We start from the raw sequence: 26,088 nt of genomic DNA, 5'->3' as shown, positions 1-26,088 counted from the left end.
GACACTTACCTGTATGTTGACTTGTCCACAAACAATAATACAGTCACTCTTAGTATCGTGTGACTCGAGTGACTGTGTACGATGATTTTGTCCTACTGTACATGTGGATGTATGTTTCAAAACATTTTTGTTTAACTGTTTTCAAGATCAACTAGCTGACAATAAATGTTCCTAGAAGATATAAAGGAATGTTTTCATATGGTTATTGATCTCGCCATCAAATATCAGACCTATTCTTTTGTAAGTTAGATAAGTTCGAACTGAAACTCTTCAATCTATTGTTTCACGGTGTGAATTTTGACATTCTGTATATTGTACACCCGTGACCAACCCCATGCTACAACAGGCAACAGAATAAAGTGCTACAGATATAGGATCTTCATTTCATGAAATTTCAAACTTGTAATGTATTTGAGGTTTAAAACCCCCTAGAGTCCATGTCCGCGCCGCTCGGAAATCGAATTAGCATAATAAGAAAATCGCTATAAAAATCTGTCTGTTTAAGCTAGAGATATTTTGGAAGGGCTGCGTCTCAATCAACCGCATCTGCCGATGTCGGCCTTCCGCATCTCAGGTGAAAGGTGGCAGAGGAACAGCGGTGTTTGTCAGACCATTAGGCATCCTGAAAATTGTAGGCACACGAACGCAATGGTGTTCTCTATTTTGCTCCCCCACAAGTGCCACGGGACTCGTCTGAAGTCGGTACCACCGATCTGCCAACTGCTGTCTGTAGCATCCAAACAGTTTGGACTACAAACTAATATGTGTACCCCTATATGGAAAGGTGAGACTCTCACAAACGCGTACATGTCGGTTGTTTTGCTCTAGGACTCCCACAAGCCTCACAAGTGTCATCTGAAGGTAGCACAGTACCAGTTGAAAAATGTATGGAAGTAACTTATAGAAGTAGTTTAGTGCCTAAAAAGGGGTTTAAATTTGTGTCAAAATTGTTTTTATTGTATCTTGCAGATGTAGGACAGACACGTCAAAACAAAATTCCTTTAGATATTTTTTTTTACTACCTGTTTTTCCATGTATGAATCTAACAGTTCTGAATCTGTTATACATATACCAGTAGTATATTCACTGTCTAGGCACACTAGGTAAGACCTGGGCGGACCACCCCCTGCATTTTGGTTAGGGCACCAGGTGGTGCTAAGTTAGATAAGTACTGGGTAGGCAGGTTAGATAGGAGAGGGGGAATCTTTGACATTTACTTTCTATGCTTTGGTTCCATCCAGCCCCTTTTCCCCATATTACCGTGTAAAGGAAATAAATCCTAGTAAGCGGTCAATTCTGCCTTTGTTGTCCTTTCTCGCACCTACAGTCCCATACCTCTTTCACTTCACGGGGAGTTGAGTTGTAGCAGGGTGTTGCGTTCCCTCTTCACAGAGGTGTGCGTAACAAATGTGTTTCTATGGGCTAATAGCAGTAAGGCCACATTTTTGGGGGGGGATACCTAAAGGGGTCCTAAAATGTCAAATCTAATTTCTAAATTATATGACCATCTTAAAACAATTCCAAATGTTAGCTTAGTAGAACTTAGTAGAACAGATTCTTGCATATTTAAAGGTATGTGAGTAAAGAAGTATTTTTAATTGTTGATTACACCACATTTCAGGTTAGACTAAATCAAGCCCTCTCAAGAAGCACATTTCTGTCGATTTCAGAAAATACCAGGAACATCCCTCTTTGACTGCAAATATCATGCTTTTATTTCAAAGGCAGATTATTAACATCATAATGTGCTCCTCTCTGTCTCTGCATCATAAGATCACTGTATAATAGCAGTATTGTGGAGGTGGATGGCCAATAGAAAGGCCAGTGGTGGGCCTTATGATTTGTCTTCCACTGACCCAGTAGTTTTTGTTCTGATGCCAAATCTGGAAGTTAATACATTTATTCCCCTGATAAAAGTCTACTAAATGTTTTACATATATCATATGCCTCATAACATTCTCTCTTGGTCTCTTTGTCTTTTGAACGATTTACAGGCAATGATTTACAGGGGATTATTTTGAAGGAGAGTCCTTGGCTGACATTCCATCTATACCGTCACAACGTTCCTCAACGTTTATACAATGATTGACATTGGCATGCTGAATGGTTTAGAAAATCTTCAGACAATGTTTGTCCCCAGATCCAGGTGTCCTGTTCTGTGTATATTCTGCCACCGCTCGTTTTTCACCAACTCGTCCTGCAACACAACCTGTCCAGAGTTTACGCAGAGTAGTTGACCTGGGTAGTTTCTCCAAATGGCAGCCTTTCAAAGCGTTTAGGGTTGTATAAAAATGTGCATAATGGTTACCTGGAGGAAAAAAGGGAGGTCATGCTTTTTCAAATTCAGTTAAGGGGAGGATTTAGTATGTTTAAATCTAGTCCAGGGGAGGGTCATGCCATTTGTAATTGATAAAATGTCAATATTTCTCAGTGTTTTAGAATTAGTTGCTTGTAAGGCTATATATCGATATGTGCTCGATACCGCCCCTCATCTCTGAGTCTCCGCTGGATGCGCAATATCAAGAACGCCTATCACAGGAGGTTGGTGGCTCCTTAATTGTATGACGACACAGGGGGCAGATGGTTCGAGTCTCTTATATTTATTGAAATACAAGGCAATAGGCAAGTCGAGGACAGGCAGAAGTTCATTAAAACCTCTTTCAGCTAGGGGGCAGAATTTTTATGTTTGGAAAAATAACGTTCCCAAGGTAAACAGACTATTTCTCAGGTGCAGATGCTAGAATATGCATATAATTGACAGATTAGGATAGAGAACACTCTAAAGTTTCCAAAACTGTCAAAATATTGTCTGTGAGTATAACAGAACTGATTTTGCAGGTGAAAACTTGAGGAAATCCAATCCGGAGGTGCCTTTTATTTGGAAAAATCCCTGTTCCGTTGCCTGCCCCTCCTCCATTTAAAGGGGTATCAACCAGATTCATTTTACAATGGCTTCCTCAGGCTGTGACCAGGCTTTAGACATAGTTTCAAGCTTCTTTTTTTTTCAATTGAGAGATTTTTCAAAACGCGTCAGGTGTCCTTTGATTAGCTCCTGCGCGCGACAGATGTAGCTCGACATTTTCTTTCTCTGTAGTATTGAATAGGTTAGCGTCCAGTTGAAATATTATCGCTTATGTATGTTAAAAACAACCTGAGGATTGATTATAAAAAGCCTTTGACATGTTTCTACGAACATTACGGATACTTTTTGGAATTTTCGTCTGCCCTCGTCTTCCCTTCAGGACCGGAACGAGCCTGTGGTTTTCTGAACATAACGCACAAACCAAATGGTGGTTTTTGGTTATAAAACTAATCTTTATCGAACAAAAATAACATTTATTGTGTAACTGGGAGTCTCGTGAGTACAAACATCCGAAGATTATCAAAAGTAAGCGATTAATTTTATTGCTTTTCTGACTTTCGTGACCAAGCTAATTTAAGGCTAGCTGTTCTTAGTGTTTTGTCTAGTGATTGATAAACTCATAAACCCTTGGATTGCTTTCGCTGTAAAGCATATTTTCAAAATCTGACACGATAGGTGGATTAACAACAAGCTAAGCTGTGTTTTGGTATATTACACTTGGGATTTCATGATTATAAATATTTTTAGTATTTTTTTTAATTTGGCGCTCTGCAGTTTAGCGGTTGTTATTGATAAATGATCCCGGTAACAGGATCCGTGCGTCAAGAAGTTAACCAGGTCAGAGTCCGAAAGTTACAGGGCGGCAGGCAGGCTTGAGGTCAGGGCAGGCTGAATGGCCAGCAGGCTGAATGGTCAGTGTTAGAGCAGGCAGAAAAGGTTGGAACCGGGAGGGATAGAAAACAGAGACTTGGAAAACAGTAGCACGGAAAAAACTTGCTGGTAGGCTTGACAAGACAAGACGAACTGGCAACAGACAAACAGAGAACACAGGTATAAATTCACTGGGGATAATGGGGAAGATGGGCGACAACTGGAGGGGGATGGAGACAAGCACAAAGACAGGTGAAACAGATTAGGTGGTCCCCCCCCCCCCCCCTCCCTCTCCTCCAGGCCATAACCCTCCCAGTCAACCAAGTACTAGAAACCCCTGCCCCGAGTTCAAACACTCAGGAGGCGTCTGACCGTGTACGCCGGATGGCCATCGATGAGACAGGGAGGAGGGGTGGGCCTGGAAACAGGAGACAAAGGACTGTGAGACAAGGGCTTAATCCTGGACACATGAAAAGTGGGATGTATACAGAGGGTACAGGGCAACAGAAGACGAACAGCAGTGGGACTAAGGACTTTAGAGATGGGGAAAGTACCAATAAAATGGGGGGAAAGTTTACAGGACTCCATCCGGAGGGGAAGGTCCCGCATAGACAGCCATACCCTCTGCCCGAGACGATAGCAGGGAGCCAGAGTTCGGTGGCGGTCCGCTTGTCGACGATACATGGAGGTGTTCTTGAGAAGAGCAGACGAACTCACTTCCAGGTCTGCCGTTAGCGGCAGACAAACAGATTCAGATTCAGAATACTTTAATGATCTCAAAAAGGTAATTCATCTTGCAACAGTCATAAAACATATAACACCTAAAACATTTAAATAAATAGCAAAGGATATTTACAAACAAATAGGCAGAGTAAGTGCTAAGTGCAATTAATCAAACATTTGTTAAGTTACAGAATTGTATTTGGAATAAAAGAGTACTTGGCCATATTTTTTTTAGTCTTAGGTAGTCTGTACCTGCGTCCAGAGGGAAGGAGCTGGAATTCAGGGTGGAGTGGATAGGAAGAGTCAACCACTATTTTATTTGCCTTATGGAGAACTCTGCCCAGGTAGAGAGATGAGAGTTCTTGCTGTTGCTGCCCCATGATTTTCCACAAGTCCTGACTATCTTGCCCAACCAAATTTTCTGTGCAACCTTGATATTCCCATCTGGGCCGAGGGTATGTTGACATCTTCTTCTTGCTCTGGGAAGAGCGGGAGCTGATACCCCATGGAGCACTCGAAGGGCGAGAGCCCAGTGGCCGAGCAAGGAAGAGTGTTCCGGGCATACTCCACCCAACCAAGTTGCCAGCTCCAGGTGGTGGGGTTGGTCGAGACGAGGCACCTAAGCGTCGTCTCCATGTCTTGATTGGCACGCTCCAACTGGCCGTTGGACTGGGGATGAAACCCGGAGGGCAGGCTGACCGAAAACCAAATTAGGGTGGAGAACGTCTTCCAGAATCAGGACGAGAATTGAGGACAATGATCAGAGACAATGTCGACAAGGAGTCCATGGATTCGGAAGAAGATCTGCACAAGGAGCTGGGCCACCTTCTTGGCTGAAGGTAACTTGGGGAAAGGGATGAAATGGGTGGCTTTAGAGAACCTATCCACTACTGTCAGGATTGTGGTGTTGGGATCAGACGGAGGAAGCCCAGTGACAAAATCCAAGGATATTTATTTATTTATTTTATTTACCGTTATTTTACCAGGTAAGTTGACTGAGAACACGTTCTCATTTGCAGCAACGACCTGGGGAATAGTTACAGGGGAGAGGAGGGGGATGAATGAGCCAATTGTAAACTGGGGATTATTAGGTGACCATGATGGTTTGAGGGCCAGATTGGGAATTTAGCCAGGACACCGGGGTTAACACCCCTACTCTTACGATAAGTGCCATGGGATCTTTAATGACCTCAGAGAGTCAGGACACCCGTTTAACGTCCCATCCGAAAGACGGCACCCTACACAGGGCAGTGTCCCCAATCACTGCCCTGGGGCATTGGGGTATTTTTTAGACCAGAGGAAAGAGTGCCTCCTACTGGCCCTCCAACACCACTTCCAGCAGCATCTGGTCTCCCATCCAGGGACTGACCAGGACCAACCCTGCTTAGCTTCAGAAGCAAGCCAGTAGTGGTATGCAGGGTGGTATGCTGCTGGCAATGGATATACGGGACGGCGATGAGAAACAGGAAGTGGCTAAAGGAGGCCAGCCAGAGCTTGCCGCGGAGTCTTATTCTGAGCACACACCGTGCATGCGGCGACGAAGGCTGAGATATCAGGAACCATAGTGGATCACCAGAAGCGTTGTCGGAGGAAGGCCAGGGTTCGACGGGAGCCGGGATGGCAGGCGAGCTTGGAGGAATGAGCCCGTTCCAAGACCTGAGATCGGGCCGAATCAGGGACAAACATCCAGTTAGCTGGGCCCCCCCCCCCGCCAGGGTCCGGCTGGGAACATTGTGCCTCGCAAACCAGGCTCTTAATACCCCAGACAACTGTAGCTGCAAGACATGAGGTAGGAATGATGGTCTCAGAGTCTGAAGGTGTGACAGTAGAACTATACAGGAGAGAGAAAGTGTCCGGCTTCACATTCTTGGACCCTGGGCGGTAGGAGATGGTGAAGTTGAACCTGGTGAATAACAGAACCCAATGGGCCAGCCTAGAGTTAAGGTGCTTGGCTGTGCGGAGATATTCTAAATTCTTATGGTCGGCACACACCAAAAATGGATGTTCCAGCCAGTCCCTCCACTCCTCCAACACCATCTTGACCACCAAAAGTTCCCGATTTCCTACGTCGTAGTTACTCTCAGCTGGGTTGAGAAGATGGGACAGGAAGGGATGCAGCTTTTGGTCCTGGGCAGACCGCTGGGACACGACGGCCCCCACTCCGACTCCAGAAGCGTCAACCTCAACCCCGAACTGACAGGACGGGTCCGGATGGATGACGATGGGGGCTGTAGTAAACTGATGCTTAACGTCCAAAATGCTCTGTCAACAGCTGGGGACCATGTCAACGGCACCTTGGGAGAAGTGAGTGCAGAGAGCGGAGCAGCCAGGGTGCTATAGCACCGAATTAAGAGTCCGTAGAAATGAGCAAATCCCAGGAAACATTGCAGCTGCATTCTGGATGTGGGTTGGGGCCAATCCACCACTCTCACCTTTTTAGGATCCATCTGAACATTCCCTTCAGCGATGACGTATTCCAGAAAGGAGAGTGGAGCAGTGGAATTCCCACTTCTCTGCTTTCATGAACAACTGGTTCTCTAGGAGGCGCTGAAGTATTTGTTGTACATGTAGGACGTGTTCTTGAGCAGAATGGGTGAAAACAAGGATGTCATCAAGGTAGACAACACAAATCGATTCAACATGTCACGGAGCACATCGTTGACCAGGGCCTGGAACACTGCGGGAGTGTTGGTCCAAACGGCATGATCAGGTACTCATAGTGTCCACTAGATGTGTGGAAGGCTGTCTTCCACTCGTCTCCTTCACTTATCCAAACTAGGCAGTAGGCATTCCGAAGGTCCAACTTGGAAAAGATGGTTGCCTCCTGGAGAGGTTCGAAAGCCAAGGAGAGGAATGGTAGAGGGTAATGATTCTTAACCGTGATGTCATTGAGGCCCTGGTAGTCAATACATGGACACAGAATCTTGTCCTTTTTTTCCACAAAGAAGAACCCTGTGTCAGCAGGGGAGGCAGAAGGACGAATGCTCCCAGCAGCCAGAGAGTCCTCAATGTACACCTCCATGGCCTTGGTCTCAGGGCCAGACATGGAATATACTGTATTATAGTTTCACAATATCAGCATTCAATGTATTAAAATATATGATCATACACAGAGAATGTGATCAATATTTATAGTAATATACATACAATATTCAAATAGGATTAAAAATATATATATTTAGAATTATTGAAACTCTAAAAACAGTTTCAAGTTGAACTCCTTGTTAAGGTCAAGAGAAGACAGTGTGTTCAGCCTGTGGATCCAGAAAGATTCCCTTTGAAGAAGTTTCCTCTCAATGTCCCCTCCCCTGCATGACATCTTGACCATTTCTATTCCAATGTATCTCAGAGAACTAATAGGATGTCCAGCTTGTACAAAATGAGCAACAACCAGATTTTTTGTCTCACCTGTCTGTATATTGCTGCGGTGCTCACTGATCCGTGTCTTAAAGCCTTCTACGGGTTTTCCCTATGTAAGACAAACCACAGGGACATTTCAACATGTAAATGACATTTGTGGACATGCAAGTAATCAGGCCCTTGATCTTAAATCTTTGTCCTGTGTGTGGGTGAGGGGGGGGTGTAAATAAGTTGCATTTGTATGTAAAGCTGCATTGAGCACATTGGACACATGTGTAATTACCCTCCGGAACCTTGTCCAAAAATGTTTCCTTTTCCTCTGGTGGGTAATCAGATTTAACCACAATATCTCTCACGTTTGGAAGTCTTTTAATAGCCATACGTGGGGGATATTTAGAAATGGGTTTCAATTGTGGGTCAGTATCAATAATGTACCAGTTCTTCCTGATAATGTCCTTAATGCTTCCCCGATGGTGAGTATTGGGTAAAGCATGATGGGACATGTTCTGCTTTTACTTTTTTTCTTCTTTCCAACTGTTTTAGTCCTTCAAAATGATCTTTGGCATGTTTTACCCAATTGTCTTTGTACCCGCTTTCCTTAAATCTTTGTGGGAGGTCCGTGGTCTGTTTCAGAGACTTTTAATAAGTGGAGGTGGATGAAAGCTGTCACCTCTAAGGAGGGTATTCCTGTCCGTAGGTTTCCTATAGAGATCTGTAGAGAGGGATGTTTTGTCCTTAATAACCATCACATCAAGAAAACTGATTTGTGATGGGTCATAGTTAATGGTGAACTGAAAGTGTAAATTCATAGTTGAGATAAGCATGGAATTCCAAAAGTTCTTCCTGGGTGCCTGTATAGATCACAAAAATGTCACCAAATATCTCCTAATTAGGAAAATATTGGAGAGAAAAGGGTTCAAGTCTGGATTCAGCTCCACCTGTTTTAAAACTTACCTAGATATAGGTTAGTATAATTAGGAGCCATAGTGCTCCCCATCGCTGTCCCTTTGGTCTGGAGGAAGAAGTCTCCTCTGAAGAAAAAATAGTTGCAGGTTAGTACCAGTCCACAATACAATTGGTGCTGGGTAGAGCATTAGGGAGACATTCATTGAGGTAGAACTGGAGGGCCTCTAGGCTGCCCTGATGGGGAATGTTAGTATATAGACTGATAACATCAAAAGTACACAGAATAGAATCTTCAAGTATATGGTCCACAGATTAAAAAATATATATAAAATCAATAGTGTCTAGGATACGTGAGGAGGAAGATTTCCCAGGGTTTCACAAAATGGTCTACAAAGGTAGAGATGTTCTCTGTCAGAGATCCATTACTACTCACAATGGGCCTGCTTGATATAATTGGTGTCATGCTCTTGTGAATTTGGGGTAGAGCTTATATGACAGCTGTGGTTGGGCAGTCAACTTTCATATACTCATATTCTGTCTTTGTCATTTTCCCTTCATTCAAAAATGTTGACAATGTAGATAGAACCAGTTGTCCAGTCAATAACGGGGCTGTGCCTCTGGAGCCATGAAAATCCCAAAACAACAGGAACATGGGGAGATTCAATGAGAAGAAGCTGTATGGACTCACTTTGATTGCCCGACACACACAGGTTAATGGACATCGTATTATGAGTGACCCTGCCAATGGTGCATCCATCCAGTGCTCAGAAATGGAGAGGAGATGTGTGGAGATACCCAGCTCCGATACCAGATTAGAGTCCACAAAACTCTCATCAACCCCTAGAGTCAATGGATGTCATAAGGTGAATGCACCAATTTGTAAGTCGCTCTGGATAAGAGCGTCTGCTAAATGACGTAAATGTAAATGTAATTAGCACCCGGAGAGATTTAGACCGGTCACTGAAAAGCAGGATAACATGGAAGGGAGCATGAGTAAACTCCCAGTATGGCCCACCATAGTACTCGTACCTAACTGATGAGTTTGGTCCTTTACTGGACAAGTGGATTTGTAATGCCCTGTAGCAGCAAAATAAAGGAAACTGTTGGAGTTAAGCCTACGTAATCGTTCCTGAGGCGACAATCTTGCTCTGCACCATTGCATAGGCACAGTAGAAAACGAGTCACCCGTTCCCGATGATTCCCGGGGGAACTCCGGTGACTTTGGATCCCTTCGGGAATGCAGGCGTAGGGGATTCAGGGGTTCTTCAGGGCGAGCAAGCAGCCGTGTACGAACGGGTGGGGCCAAAAACAGACCTCTCCCTCCATAGACGTCCATCGATCATTATAGTTAAGGCTATGAGGGAGTCGATGTCCAGAGGTAACTCCCGAGCTGCAAGCTTGTCTCTGATAGTCCAAGAAGAAAAGTATCGAACAGAGATTACGGGTTCCAAGCACTCTCGGCGGCCAACGTGCGAATGTCTACCACGTAGTCTGCCCACTACGGGGTTCTTGACGTAATCAAAGTAGCTTTTGGGCTGCCTCTCTCCTGGACAACGGAGGATCTAATACCTTCCTCACCTCCTCCATGAAATTCTCCAAACGTAGACAAATGGTGGATTGTTGCTCCCAAACCTCCGTAGCCCAGGAGAGCGCGCTACCATACATTAGCGTTATAAGATACGCTATTCTTGACCGGTCCAAAGGGAATGAAGAGGGCTGCATCTTAAAGATGAGGGAGCACTGGGAAAGAAACGCCCGGCAGGTTCCAGGGTCCCCAACAGAGAGCTCAGGAGGAAGTAAGCAGGGTTCTCGGGAAGATGGGGTAGATTGTACAAAATCATCACTGCCAGGGGGATTGCGGAGAGTCCAGGAGGTCTCCGTTGTGGCATGCTGCCTGATAGACAGTCCACGGAATTGCTCCAGTAACATTTTGAAACCCTGGTCATGGCGTCCCGCCAGCGTATGGAGACCTGAAGTAGCTCCTCATGTATTTCAATGGTGGCTCCCTGCACGGAGAAAGCGTTGCGGAGCCGGTCCGAGTCTGCTGGGTCAGTCATGGCCAGTTCGTACTAAACTCAGCAAAAAAAGAAACGTCCCTTTTTCAGGACCCTGTCTTTCAAAGATAATTCATGAAAATCCAAATAACTTCACAGATCTTAATTGTAAAGGGTTTAAACACTGTTTCCCATGCTTCAATGAACCATAAACAATTAATAAACAGCCACCTGTGGAACGGTCGTTAAAACACTAGCAGCTTACAGATGGTAGGCAATTAAGGTCACAGTTATGAAAACTTAGGACACTAAAGAGGCCTTTCTACTGATTCTGAATAACATAAAAAGAAAGATGCCCAGTGTCCCTGCTCATCTGCATGAGGACTGCAGATGTGGCCAGGGCAATAAATTGCTATGTCCGTACTGTGAGACGCATAAGACAGCGCTACAGGGAGACGTGACGGACAGCTGATCATCCTCGCTGTGGCAGACCACGTGCAACAACACCTGCACAGGATCGGTACATCCGAACATCACACCTGCGGGACAGGTACAGCATGGCAACAACTGCCTGAGTTACACCAGGAACGCACAATCCCTCCATCAGTGCTCAGACTGTCCGCAATAGGCTGAGAGAGGCTGGACTGAGGGCCTGTAGGCCTGTTGTAAGGCAGGTCCTCACCAGACATCACTGGCAACAATGTAGCCTATGGGCACAAACCCATCGTTCCTGGACCAGACAGGACTGGCAAAAAATGTTCTTCACTGACGAGTTGCGGTTTTGTCTAACCAGGGGTGATGGTCGGATTCGTGTTAATTGTCGATGGAATGAGCATTACACCGAGGCCTGTACTCTGGAGCGGGATTGATTTGGAGGTGGAGGGTCCGTCATGGTCTGGGACGGTGTGTCACAGCATCATCAGACTGAGCTTGTTGTCATTACAGGCAATCTGAACGCTGTGCGTTACAGGGAAGACATCCTCCTCCCTCATGTGGTACCCTTCCTGCAGGCTCATCCTGACATGACCCTCCAGCATGACAATGCTACCAGCCATACTGCTCGTTCTGTGTGTGATTTCCTGCAAGACAGGAAAGTCAGTGTTCTGCCATGGCCAGCGAAGATCCCGGATCTCAATCCCATTGAGCACGTCTGGGAGCTGTTGGATCGGAGGGTGAGGGCTAGGGCCATTCCCCCCAGAAATGTCCGGGAACTTGCAGGTGCCTTGGTGGAAGAGTGGGGTAACATCTCACAGCAAGAACTGGCAAATCTGGTGCAGTCTATGAGGAGGAGATGCACTGCAGTACTTAATGCAGCTGGTGGCCACACCAGATACTGACTGTTACTTTTGATTTTGATCTCCCCTATGTTCAGGGACACATTATTCAATTTATGTTAGTCACATGTCTGTGGAACTTGTTCAGTTTATGTCTTGGTTGTTTATGTCTCAGTTGAATCTTGTTATGTTCATACAAATATTTACACATATTAAGTTTGCTGAAAATAAACGCAGTTGACAGTGAGAGCATGTTTCTTTTGTTGCTGAGTTTAGAACGACACAGGGCAAGACCCAGATGCAGACACAGGAGGCAGATGGTTAGAGTCTCTTTGATATTTATTGAAATATAGGGGGCAGGCAATAGACAGGTCGAGGACAGGCAGAAGTTAATTAACCAGGTCAGAGTCCGAAAGGTATAGAGCGGCAGGCAGGCTCGAGGTCAGGGCAGGCTGAATGGTCAGGCAGGCGGGCTCAGTGTCAGGGCAGGCAGAAAAGGTCAGAACCAGGAGGGCTAGAAAACAGAGACTAGGAAAAACAGGAGCACGGAAAAAAACGCTGGTACGCTTGACAAGACAAGAAGAACTGGCAACAGACAAACAGAGAACACAGGTGCCCATTTCTCTCTGCTATCCACTTTGTTTAAACTATAATTTTGGGTATAAGGGAGGGTCACTTGCTAAATATGTTTTTTTCAAGAGTTCAGAGAGGGTTTTGGTAAAATATATTTTGGACGGCAATCCATTTTCATTTCAGAGAGGTCGGATTTTCTCCATGTAACCCTTATTATAAATAACATTCACTCCAGAGCAACAACAGGGCTCCAGAGATGTGGCTGCTCTGATTCCAAGGCTCTGTAGAGAACGACACGCTGATACCAACGCTGTAATCAACCAAACCTGACAGGCTGTCCACAGTTAACTCTCTCACACACTCATATGCACTCACGAGCACACATACACACACACGCACACGCACAAGCACATACACACACATGCACACATACACGCGCACAAACACACACTCACTTATGCATGCACGCAGGTACACACAATTATTTAATCTGAGTGACAAGACTGTGCTTGTCATTGTTCATTCACAGGAGAGAGTGAGTAGGCTGTGTGTGTGTGTGTATGTGTGTGTGTGTGTGTGTGTGTGTGCACTTGCGTGTGTGCGTGCATGCGTGTGTGTGTATGTTTCAACAGTCTTTTATTTGCATTAATGGTCAAATGGTTCACGCAACATCTGCTTATGTCCTCTCTAAAGCACAGACATTTTGCAGTCAGAATTTGGATAGAAAATAATTTTCTATGACATAGGTCTTTACAAAGTGTTACAATGTCGTGAAAGGTACAGTTCATCATGTGATGCTTTTTCGTGGCCACTGCCAAGACTTGGCTGGTAGATATGCCAAGGTATTCACCCATAGGAATGAGAGCAATATCACACGCACACACAAACACACACATTTTTACCATAACAGCAATCATGTAAAGCATCTTTCCAGTATGTGGCCTCCTACATGTTCCAGTCAAAGGATGAGCAACATGTCAGGAATAGATTTTGGGTAAATACTGGTTGGGCGAGAGACAAATTACTTGTTTACAGTTAACATGGACCGGTTTCAAGTCAGGTAAGATCTGATTATCTAAAGAAGCAGCCAATCAACTTCCAGACATATCAGATCAGCTCAATTCAACCTGATTTGCTTTGGAATTTAGTTTAGTTAATTTCCAGGATGGAATGGCAGGGAATCAGTATTATTGTTAGATATTACTGCACTGTTGGAGCTAGGAATGGAAGCATTTCGCTACACCGGCAATAACATATGCATGTGACCAATAAAATGTGATTTATTTGATTTGATTATGTTCACCATCTCATGTCCGAAGACCGGCACCCTTTGTAGGGCAGTGTGTCCACACACTGACCTGGTGCATTTGGGGCTCCATAGACAACCAATGCCCCCTTCTCACTTCTGGCCCTCCAACATCACTTTAAGCACCATCTGTCAACCATGTTTACGAGCCTATCAGCATTGATGTGACAAAGTAAAGACACTAAAGGCTCAGACTCACCAATAGTGTTTCCCGGGTATGGGTACTTGGCACCTCTGAACAGCGTGCAGTCTGTAATTTGAGACAGGGGCGTATTTGACGTCCATCCATGTCTGAGGACGTCGGGATTTGAAGTTGAAACCGGCCATTAGGTTTCAGTTTTGCTAGTGCATTGTGGGTGGGGATGGGCGTAAGCATCTGCTTGTGGTTCCAAAGATTGCATGTTCAAATCCAGTGATCATTTTTGTTGTTGTTGATATTTTGGTTTTAAGCGTATCCCAAACCTTAACCCTTACCTTAACCATTCGGAGATAATGCCTATCCTTAAGAATTCGGAGTTAAGGCCTAAACTTAACCCTAACCTTGAAAATGTGAAGTTAATTACTAAATTTAACCTTAAACACTTTGAAATTTGACAACTTCAAAATTCGGCGTTTGAGAAACATGGATGAATGTCCAATTCTGACGTTAGACTGCGAGAGCTTGTACTGTAGGGGGCCAAGAGATGTGTGTATTCTTTAAACAGACAGATAAGGGTTTAGCAAGAACCAGAGAATCCAGTTATGTCAGCTTTGGGGAAAGTGAAAGATAATAGGTGCAACAAACCAAGGGAGGGAGTCAAAGGAGGAGTGTTGAACAAAGGCATTATTCTTTGTACTGATTTCTCTTAATAACAAACCTGCGCGAACGAACGCACACACACACACACACACACACACACACACACACACACACACACACACACACACACACACACACACACACACACACACACACACACACACACACACACACACACACACACACACACACACACACACAAAAGGCCTAACACAGACCAAAGACAAATCTGTCAGGGTTATCTTTAGGTTCTCTCTCCTGCCTCCTGATAGAAGCTGCTGCCTTCTTTTCTATGGTTTGATTATTAATTGGGAATTAAACAGTGGCCAGAACAGTGATACCAAAAATAACATCTACAATAAGCTTCCTTTCATAATAAAAGTTACGGTAGTGGCTATATTTCTTCCAATGCAGTAGTGCATTAGTGAGAGTTTTTTTTCTCCATGAAATGATTGCATCCAGAAAATATTCAACGTTTGGAAGTCATCTGCCGTAACAACAATAAAACTATAAATGTTGAGTGAGGAAAGACCATGACTATCTTTGTCATACCTAAGTAGGAGGCAAGTATCCTTAGTTGAACCCAGAGAGAAATAGAGATGGAATTAGAGAGAGGGAGAAGGAGACAGCATCTTACACTGCCGCTATGTGGCCGTATTGTGTAAATACATAACAGGCTGGTTTCCAATAAGGGTGGGGGGAATACCTACTCAGCTGCACAACTGAAGAAATTCAACCGAAATGTGTCTTCCGCATTTAACCCAACCCCTCTGAATCAGAGAGGTGCAGGGTGCTGCCTTAATCAACATCCACGTCATCTGCAACCAGTTGTTGGGGGTACCCTAGTCGTTAACGACCATCACGTTACTAATGGCCTGCTACTCAGGGCTCTATTGTCTTTTTAACCAAACAAACTGAATTAAAATAATGATTGTGCACTTTTACAATACACAGCCTACCGCATATTATGCACGGCAGGAAACCATTAAAAAAACTGATTTAAGATGTCAATGGTACAAAATTGGCCTAACCTATACTCCAAAATTAAACAAATTCTGCCATGGTAGAGAAATGAACATTCAATTCTCTGGCAACAGCTCTGCTGGAAATTCCTGCAGTAAGCATGACAAGTTCATGCTCCCTCAAACCTTGAGACATCTGTGGCATTGTGTTGTGTGACACAATTGCACATTTTATAATGGCCTTTTATTGTCCCCAGCACAAGGTACACCTGTGTAATTTCTGGGATCTTTTATTTCAGCTCTTGAAACATGGGACCAACACGTTACATGTTATGTTATTATTTTTTAGATGTTCCAAAGGCATGCATCAGCGGCTTGTATGCATGGATGACTGGATATGCTAAATGTGTTTATGTTAATTAATGGCCAAATACCATGAGACTGGCAAATTTTGCATGACAATTTCCGTCTGACAAAAAGCTCTACTCCTGCCCCTATGGGCCATTCTGGTTCAGACAAGGCTTACTTTTCCAAGGCATACTACTCCTGATTAAGATAACGAATCATTCATTTTAAAGATAAGCATTTATGCAACTCTCAACTCACAGTGTTATTTTGAGAATGTGTTATTTTCTTTGAACCCTATCGAGACTACAATTATCAGTACATCACAGATGGAAAAGCTGCTTCATGTTGAGACAATGGAAAAGCTATGTTTAAAGTCATCTTTTACGTGAAGGTAGGAAATCCTAGATGTTGTCTGAAGTTACGATACCAACATCTCAAACCCCTCCAGGTTCGACATTTTAACATAAACAGGAACAGCTTGAGGCACATTGAGAGTTGAGTCACTCTCGTAAACTCCATACTATCAATCCTTGCCAAACCATAACACACCTTACACACCTTAACGTCGCTAGCTAAGGCTAAGAATATCTCAGGGTCAGGGACTCTTAACTCTACAAATAGCAGCCCCGCCCTTCTACCTCCACCTGCAGCTGTATGCAGGTTATCCTTCGATCACAGAGCTGGTAAATATAGCTACAGGGGATCAGTCACTCAAACTCTCCAGACTTACACAATCCTGCCATGACATAGAGTATGTGTGGGAAAATTTGTGTGTGTAGGGGTGGGGGGAGACGGAGGTAGGTTTGTGTGTAGAATGGAGCTATTTCAGTATGGAGCTATTTCAGTACCAACAGAAAATGTATTTGTATTAACTAGGCAACTCAGTTAAGAACAAATTCTTATTTACAATGATGGCCTACCAAAAGGCAAAAGGCCTCCTGCGGGGACGGAGGTTGGGATTCAAAATAAAATTAAAATAAAGGACAAAACACACATCATGACAGGAGATACAACACAACACTACATAAAGAGAGACCTAAGAAAACAACATAGCAGGGCAGCAACACATGACAACACAAAATGGTAGCAACACAACATGACAACAACATGGTAGCAACACAACATGGCAGCAGCACAACATGGTAGCAGTACAAAACAGGGTACAAACATTATTGGGCACTATCATGACTCTCCGGTGAGGATCCGAAGGATCAGGTTACAGTGAGTCGGCTCTACAGCGCCCTCTCTCTCCCGAGAGGGTTGAAGTTGGCCGTTTTATGACGGTTGAAAATACTTGTAGAAACTTTGCCTTTGGGCTCCGCAGGATGGAGGGGAAAGATAACTTTTGTTACAAGGAGATTCCTCCCACCAAAACTAAAACATCAAAAGGTTTGATAACGAAACAATATTTCTGTGATCCAAACATTGGGAATGGTCCGTCGGTATTTAAAGAATACCATGTCCAACAGTTGTTGTTTTGTGATATTATGAAGGACGGTATAACTAAATAACTGTACCTCTACAAATGTATACATCCCAGATATCAGATTCACATCTAAATGTTGTGGAACTTATATGATTAAATATGAAATTATTTGTGAGAAGACGTAATGTGATGTTAGCCTTCTAAATGAGAGAATTGTTTTTCATATAAAGTCTTAACCAGTCAGTGACCGCACCCACGTCAGCACAGACATTATGTCGGCGTCATGGAACGCCCCTTTTGCCAGAGTGCATAAAACCCTTCGTGAAGAATTAACATATCAGACCATGTGAAGGTCAAATTACAGAAAAGGAACTTCTTGATGCAATGAAAGCCTTTAAAACGTCTTATGGCTGCAGCCCGACGCCGGTACACTTATGACAACAGCCAGCTCAAGTGCAGGGCGCGAAATTAAAAAAAAAAAAAATAATAATATTTAACTTTCACACATTAACAAGTCCAATACAGCATATGAAAGGTACACATCTTGTGAATCCAGCCAACATGTCCGATTTTTAAAATGTTTTACAGCGAAAACACCACGTATATTTATGTTAGCTCACCACCAAATACAAAAGAGGACAGACATTTTTCACAGCACAGGTAGCATGCACAAAGCCAATCTACACAGTGTGCTAACTTAGCTACTTTTTCCCACTACGTCCGGATTTTTCCTGACACTTTTTCTGAGACACATATTCTGACCAAATAGCTATTCATAAACATAACAAAAAAATACATGTTGTATAGGAAATGATAGATCCATTAGTTCTTAATGAAATCGCAGTGTTAGAATTCTAAAAATAACTTCATTACGATATGCAGCTTCGGTATAGCTAGAGTACCCAAACGTTGGCCGCCCAAGACTAATTCACATGTACGACAGATATATGAAATAGCATCATAAAATGTTTCTTACTTTTGCTGATCTTTCATCAGAATGTTGGACAAGGGGTCCTTTGTCCAGAACAGTCGTTGTTTGGATTTAGAACATCGTGTTTCCCTCTTCATTTAGCAAGCGCGCTAGCCTAGTGGCACAGAGCTCTCCATGTCAACAAACGGAAGAGAACGGAACACGGCAAAACTCCCGAAGAAATGTCAATAATCTGATGAAACTATATTGAAAAAACATACTTTACGATGATATGGTGACATGTATCAAATTAAATCAAAGCCGGAGATAATAGTCGCCTATAACGGCAGCTAAACAAAAGGCAATCCCACTGTCTAGCTCGCGCTCTTCAGAGTACCGAAAATGGGGGAAATGTCATTCCAAGATGATGTGTTCCATCTCATACCAAGATAATCACCTAATTTCTTCTCTCACAGCCTCTTGACACCCAGGGGAAGGTATATGAGATGCATGTATACTAATAGGTCTCGTGCCCATTTATAGGCAGGAAGAAGAACAGAGCATCGATTTCAGACTTTCCACTTCCTGGTCAGGAAATGTGCTGCAGAATGAGTTCTCTTTCACTCAGAGAAATAATTCAAACGGTTTTAGAAACTAGATAGTGTTTTCTATCCAATAGTAATAATAATATGCATATTGTACGAGCAAGAATTGAGTACGAGGCCGTTTGAAATGGGCACCTTTTATCTGGCTACTCAATACTGCCCCTGCGGCCCAAACAGGTTAATGCAACCGCCGTGTTAGATTTTTTAAAATAACTTTACCATAACAAACAGCTTACGTTATAGCAAGACAGCGCCCGCAAAAAGGGCAGAAATACAAAATAACATCCACAGAAATACAAAATAACATCATAAATTGTTCTTACTTTTGTTGAGCTTCCATCAGAATCTTGTACAAGGAGTCCTAGGTCCAGAATAAATCGTTGTTTGGTTTTAGAATGTCCTCTTCTCCTGTCGAATTAGCAACCTTAGCTAGCCATGTGGCGCGAACATGCCCATCTTCTCCTGACGCAAAGAAAGGAAAATGCCAAAAGTCGCAATAAACGTTGAATAAACTGATACAACTCGGTTGAAAAAAACTACATTATGATGTTTTTATCACATCTATTAAATAAAATCAGAGCCGGAGATATCCACCGTCTATACCGAACGCTTTTCAGTAGCCAATGTCGATGTCCTTCCCGCGCCTAGGTAGAGAAAGGCAATTGTGGTCACGTCATTCCAAGAGCTCTTGTTCGACCTCAGATCAAGCTAGACACCCCATTCCACCTTCCACTGCCTGTTGACATCTAGTGGAAGGCGTATGCAGTGCATGCAAATCCATAGATATTAGGCAATTGAATAGGCAGGCCCTGGAACAGAGCATCGTTTTCAGATTTTTCACTTCCTATCTGGAAGTTTGCTGCCAAATGAGTTCTGTTTTACTCACAGATATAATTCAAACAGTTTAGAAACAGTTTAGAAACAAACAGTCTAGAAACTTGAGTGTTTTCTATCCAATAGTAATAATAATATGCATATTGTACGTTCTAGAAGAGAGTACAAGGCCGTTTCATTTGGGCCCGATTTTGTCCCAAAGTCAAAATAGCGCCCCCTACACACTAATAGGTTAATACATTTTCAAGTTCATAACTGTGCACTCTCCTCAAACAATAGCATGGTATTATTTCACTGTAATAGCTATTGTAAATTGGACAGTTAGATTGACCAGAATTTAAGCTTTCTACCTATATCAGATATGTCTATGTCCTGGGAAATGTTCTTGTTACTTACAATCTCATGCTAATCACATTAGCCTATGTTAGCTCAACCGTCCCACGGCAGGTGACACCGATCCTGTAGAGGATAGTTTTGTCAATGCAATTTATGTTTATTTTCTGATTTAAATGGATATATTAGGTTCTGTAATAATAACAGTGAAGTAAAGAATTGTGGAGACCAAATACTTTGTTCAATATCAAAATATTTTAGGGAACATTTTGAGTTACCTTAAAAAAAGTGCAAGAGTGGTAATGTTTTTGGCCACAACTGTAGGTAGGGGGTGATAAGCAGAGAGTACTGGTTGCCAATTAATTAACTGTTCAGCACTTAAGGCTTTGGGGTAGAAGTTGTTCAGGAGCCTTTTGATCCCAGACTTTGCTCTCCGGTACCGCTTTCCATGCGGTAGCAGAGAGAACAGACTTGGTGGCTGGAGTCTTTGACAATTCTTATAGCCTTCCTCTGACACCGACTGGTATAGAGGTCCTGGATGGCAGGAAGCTCTGCCCCACGCACTACTCCCCCCCGCCCCTCCCAGTTGCAACCAGTCAGGATGCTCTCGATGGTGCAGTTGTAGAACATTTTGAGGATCTGATGACACTCTTGACGGCTGTCTTGGTGTGTTTGGACCATGATAGGGCCTTAGTGATGTGGATACCAAGGAACTTGAAGCTCTCGACCAACTCCACTACGGACTCGTTTATGTGAATGGTGGTGTGCGTGGCCCTCCTTTCCTAAGCACGCACACATGAGGGGCCCCCGTGTTGAGGTTCCGTGTGGTGGATGTGGTTGCCTACCCTCACCACCTGGGGCGGCCCATCAGAAAGTCCAGTGTCCAATAGCAGAGTAAGGTGTTTAATCACAGGGTTCTTAGCTTAGTGAAGAACTTGGAGGGCACTATGCTGTTGAATGCTGAGTTGGAGTCAATGAACAGCCTTCTCACGTAGGTGTTCCTTTTGTCCAGGTGGGGAAGGGCAGAGTGGAGTGCAATAGAGATTGCATCAATTGTGGATCTGTTGGGGTGGTTTGCGAATTGGAGTGGGTCCAGAGTGTCTGGGATAATGGTGTTGATGTGAGCCATGACCAGCCCTTCAAAGCATTTCAAGGCTACAGATGTGAGTGCTACGCTGCGATAGTCATTTAGACAGGTTACCTTGGCGCTCTTGGGCACGGGGACTATGGTGGTCTGCTTTAAACATGGGTATTACAGACTGGGTCAGGGAGAGGTTGAAAATGTCAGTGAAGACACTTGCTAGATGGTCAGCGCATGCTATGAGTACTCCATCTGGTAATCCATCTGGCCCTGCGGCCTTGTGAATGTTAACCTGTTTAAAGGTCTTACTCACATTGGCTACAGAGAGTGTGATCACACAGTCATCCGGTTCAGTGTTGCTTGCCTCAAAGCAAGCATAGAAGGCATTTAGCTCGTCTGGTAGGCTCGCTTCACTAGGTAGCTCACAGCTGGGTATCCCTTTGGAATTCGTGATAGTTTGCAAGCCCTGCCACATCTGACGAGCGTCATAGCCGGTGTAGTAGGATTCGATCTTAGTCCTGTATTGACACTTTGACTGTTTGATGCCTCGTGGGAGGGCATAGCATCTGGATTTGTGTCCCGCTCCTTGAAAAATGGCAGCTCTTGCACTTAGCTCATTTATATTGTTCAGAAATGTGGTGGGTACTCTCTTCGTTCAACTGTTCCAAATGTTCGAACTGAATTTGGTAAAAGGGCTTTTATGTACTCTGCGCCATCGTCTTGGAACGCCTTACAAAATACTTTTAAACTGGAAGAACTTGTCCCGATTGGTATTTTTAAATCACTGATGAATGATCTTGAGACTGATTCCCTGACCTGTCAATGTTTTTAAATAGCTCTTTTTGATTTTTGTTATACTCTTGTGAATTCTATGGTTTTTACTAGATTACTTGTAGTTTTCAATGTTGCCTGTCTGTAATTTTTGTAATGACTTGGTGCTGCCTATCTTGGCCAGGACGCTCTTGAAAAAGAGATTTTAAATCTCAATGAGCCCTTCCTGGTTAAATAAAGGTTAAATAAATCAATTGTAAAAATAAAGTGCGGATGTTGCCTGTAATCCATGGCTTTTGGTTTGTACATGTACATCCGGTCACTGTGGGGAATATGTCGTCAATGCACTTAATGATTAACAACTGATGACTGATGTGGTAAACTCCCCAATGCCATCGGATGAATCCAGGAACCTATTTCAATCTGTGCTAGAGAAATAGTCCTGTAGTTTAGCGTCCGCTTCATCGGACCACTTCAATATTGAGCGCATCACTGGTACTTCCTGTTTGAGTTTTTGCTTGTAAGCAGGAATTAAGTTATGTTCAGATTTGCCAAATGGAGGGTGAGGGGGAGCTTTGTATGCATCTCTGTGTTTAGAGTAGATTTGGTCTAGAGGTTTTTCACCTCTAGTTGCACAGGATGTTATGTCTGTTCCCGCTCTTCCCCCTCTTTTTCCCTGCATCACGCACTCCTACCATCATCAATTACGCACACCTGCCTTCCCTCGTCACGCGCATCAGTCAGTTCCCCTGCTCTGTTCCCTGCTGATGCATTAATTGTTTTTGTCCTTGTTACTCTTGTGCTGACGCTGTTCCTGTCTCGTTCCATGTCCAATCCTTAGTAAATATTTGACTCCCCGTACCTGCTTCATCTCTCCAGCGTCATCCCTTGTGCCAGAATACATCAGCCAACACACTGGTTGATGGTTGATGGTGACGTCGGCTCTGGGACGCCGTCGATGGAACCGGGGGTGCCTAGCCAGCTGGCTCGACAGGTTTCCTTGCACCGGTTGGCTCGGAAGGCCCCCATCCCACATCAGGCCTCAGCCGGATCGTCAGGTCTTGTTCGCCCAGCCGGCCCAGGAGTTTTTTTGTTTGTTTTGTTGGTGACATCGGGGTGGATTCCGCCGCCGATGGAACCGGGGGTGCCTAAGCCAGCCCGTCAGGCTTCCACTCCCCGGCTGGCTCGAGAGGTTTCCTTGCCTCAGTTGGCTCAGCAGGTTTCTATCCCACGTCGCGCTCCACCAGATCATCGTTTCAGCGGGATTGACAGGCGTCCTTGCCTCTGCCGGATCATCAGGCTCCCATGCCTCAGCTGGCTCGTGAGGCTCCCACGCTCCTGCCGGTTCGTCGGGATTCCACGCCCCCAACCGGCTTGCCCAGCGCCCATGTCTCGGCCGGTTCACCCAGGTGGGATGCCAGGTGGCGCCCCTAGAGGGGGGGTACTGTCACGTCTGCTCCCGATACTTCCCCCCTGGCGCTCGAGGGCGCCAGGCTGCCCTGCATCATGCACTCCTGCCCTCATCAATTACGCACACCCACCTTCCCTCGTCACGCGTGTCAGCGATATTGGATTCACCTGGACTCACTCATCACCTGTTTATTACCTCCCCTTTATTTGTCAGTTCCCCTGCTCTGTTCCCTGCTGATGCATTCATTGTTTTTGTCCTTGTTACTCTTGTGCTGACCCTGTTCCTGTCTCGTTCCATGTCCATTCCATAGTAAATGTTTGACTCACCGTACCTGCTTCGTCTCTCCAGCGTCAATTCATGTGACACAGGAGACATGCTGGTAGAAATTAGGTAAAACGGTTTTCAGTTTTGCTGCATTAAAATCCCCGGCCACTAGGAACATCACATCTGGGTGAGCATTTTCTTGTTTGCCAGCGCGCAGGTTACACATTCATCCGGGTTACCACAGTTCCCTGTGGGTTTGATCCTTGGACTGTCTTTGGGTGCGTCAGCGTGTAAAGTGTGCATTATCAGGGTTCCCCACAGTTTCCTGTGAGTCTGAGCCTTGGGCTGCGGTGGCAGCATGCGAGTTGTCGTGGCAATTTCCTGTATTACCAAATGAGGAGAGTTACAAACCACACACCAGTCAGAGTTATACTTAAACTTCATCTTTAATAATAATATGAGCTTTACCATAGCCCTGTGACTTTCAACAATTCACTATCTGTAATGAATTGTTGAGAGTCCCAACATAATGGCAACTGAGATCTTTTATAGCATAGATACACCCCTCTCAACTTACATGACGAACCACAGATCTTAGGAACTCTTCACAAAGGGCCTTTTCTTGAGAAAGGAGTATCCTTTAGCCAGATTGCATTCGCTATAAATTATCGCTCAGTTTGGTCTCTAAAACGAGGTTCTAATCTCGTTCCTGGTACTTCATAGTACCAAAACATTACCTCATCCAAGGCATAACTCAATTGTCAACTCTAGATACTCCCATCTCAAGTAAACCCCCTCTTGACCCCACTCCTGGACAAGCTCACTGAGGGGAGTGACTTGCGCACAGACATTGTAGAGACAAGTAATTGGTTCCCCCTTAATCACGCCATCCCTTCACATGGTTTAACAGATACATTCACATACGAAGACAATGTCCCATCCTGTCCTCTTCCCTTTCTGATATTCTGCATAGCACCAGAGACATGTAAAAGACAATCCAGACCTCTCCTTTCTCTGGGCCCCAAATGACTGAGCCCCAGCTAAGAAAAAGTGCAACTGCCAACACTATAGTCCAAAAGGATACATTCTAATGACAAGTATCTCACATAAGCATATTATGTAAATAAAACATCTTATTTATCTATGTTACCCAACTAATTCGGATTCATCTGCCACAGAGTACACAGGTTCCAGGTTACTACAGGTTTCCTGTGGGTTTGAGCTTCGGGCTGCCGTGGTTCATCGACTCAGGCTGATGCTATGCAGCACGCATGTGCGCTTTACCATGTCACGACAGGTGTTCTGTTGTTTTGGACTTGCAGTTCCTTGTACTAGTTCTGACATTTCAGGCTCGCAAGGTAAGTATTGTTCTTGGAACCATAGGGTCTATGCACTTGGGCCACAGTGGCAGCGTGTCAGTGTGTATAGCCAAGTTGCAAAAGGTTTGGGTTCCCTCTATGGGGGATCTGAAAGTTCAGGTCTCATGAGGCTCTGACAGTTCAGGCTTCTCGGGTAAGTATTAGGGAATAATGTGGCTTCTGTAACCACTTTTTGGATCCGGCGGAACCTGTGTGTGCTTGTGCTGCCGTGGGCCTCCTAGTTTGGTACCCTCTGAGCTGGCTTGGGGCGTGATTGTTTGTCACCATAATACCTGTATGTTATACCAAATGACTGACTGATAGAGAATGTACAGTTATGAATATGACTACTGTTGCTTGAAGGAGGGAATGAAGTATAACATATTTTGGACCCAGGAAGTCGGGGGATCTGGGCTTGCTGAAGAGCGGTACTAAATTGAGGAAAAGAATGCGAGCCACGGTATTATAGCCAGGATGAATGGGCTACCGAGAGTGGCTCGGCATCATTTGGCCCGTTGGGCGGGATTTCTTCAGGTGAAAATGATTGGTCATTGACTCCTCATAGTATGTTATACCTCATTCTCTCCCTTAGGGAACACGAGATCTATTCATAACTGTACGTTAGTATCTGTCTCTACTAGTGTTTCTGTGGTTTGGCCTATATCCAAGTACCAGTTAAGATTGTGCTTTGCATTTTATGGAGAATAACCGATATCATAATTGATTACTCCATAATTCAGTCACGCATCACTGCATAGAAACTGAGATCATTGGTTGGAGTATGTATTTAAAGGCCCAATGCAGCCGCTTTTATATCAATATCAAATCATTTCTGGGTAACAATTAAGTACCTTACTGTGATAGATTTCCATTAAAATAGGTTAAAAAAATATTTTACTGAAAACTATCTCCCAAGCAAGATTTTGCTTGGACTGTCTGGGTGTGGTCTAAGTGGGGATGGGAAAACTGAAAACTAATGGTTATTGGCAGAGAGGTTTGGAACTCTCTTTGTTATTGGTCTATTCATCAATTTACCGCATGGGGATGTCACCGTGGAAAGCCAAAACTCCCGCCCATGCAAATCTGGTGAGTAGAAGGCCCTGTGGTGACAACCTGG

This window comes from Salvelinus fontinalis, chromosome 18 (assembly GCF_029448725.1).
Source record: "Salvelinus fontinalis isolate EN_2023a chromosome 18, ASM2944872v1, whole genome shotgun sequence".
NCBI lineage: Eukaryota > Metazoa > Chordata > Actinopteri > Salmoniformes > Salmonidae > Salvelinus > Salvelinus fontinalis.
The sequence above is the reverse complement of the archived record's forward strand: the minus strand, read 5'-3'. Positions refer to the sequence as shown.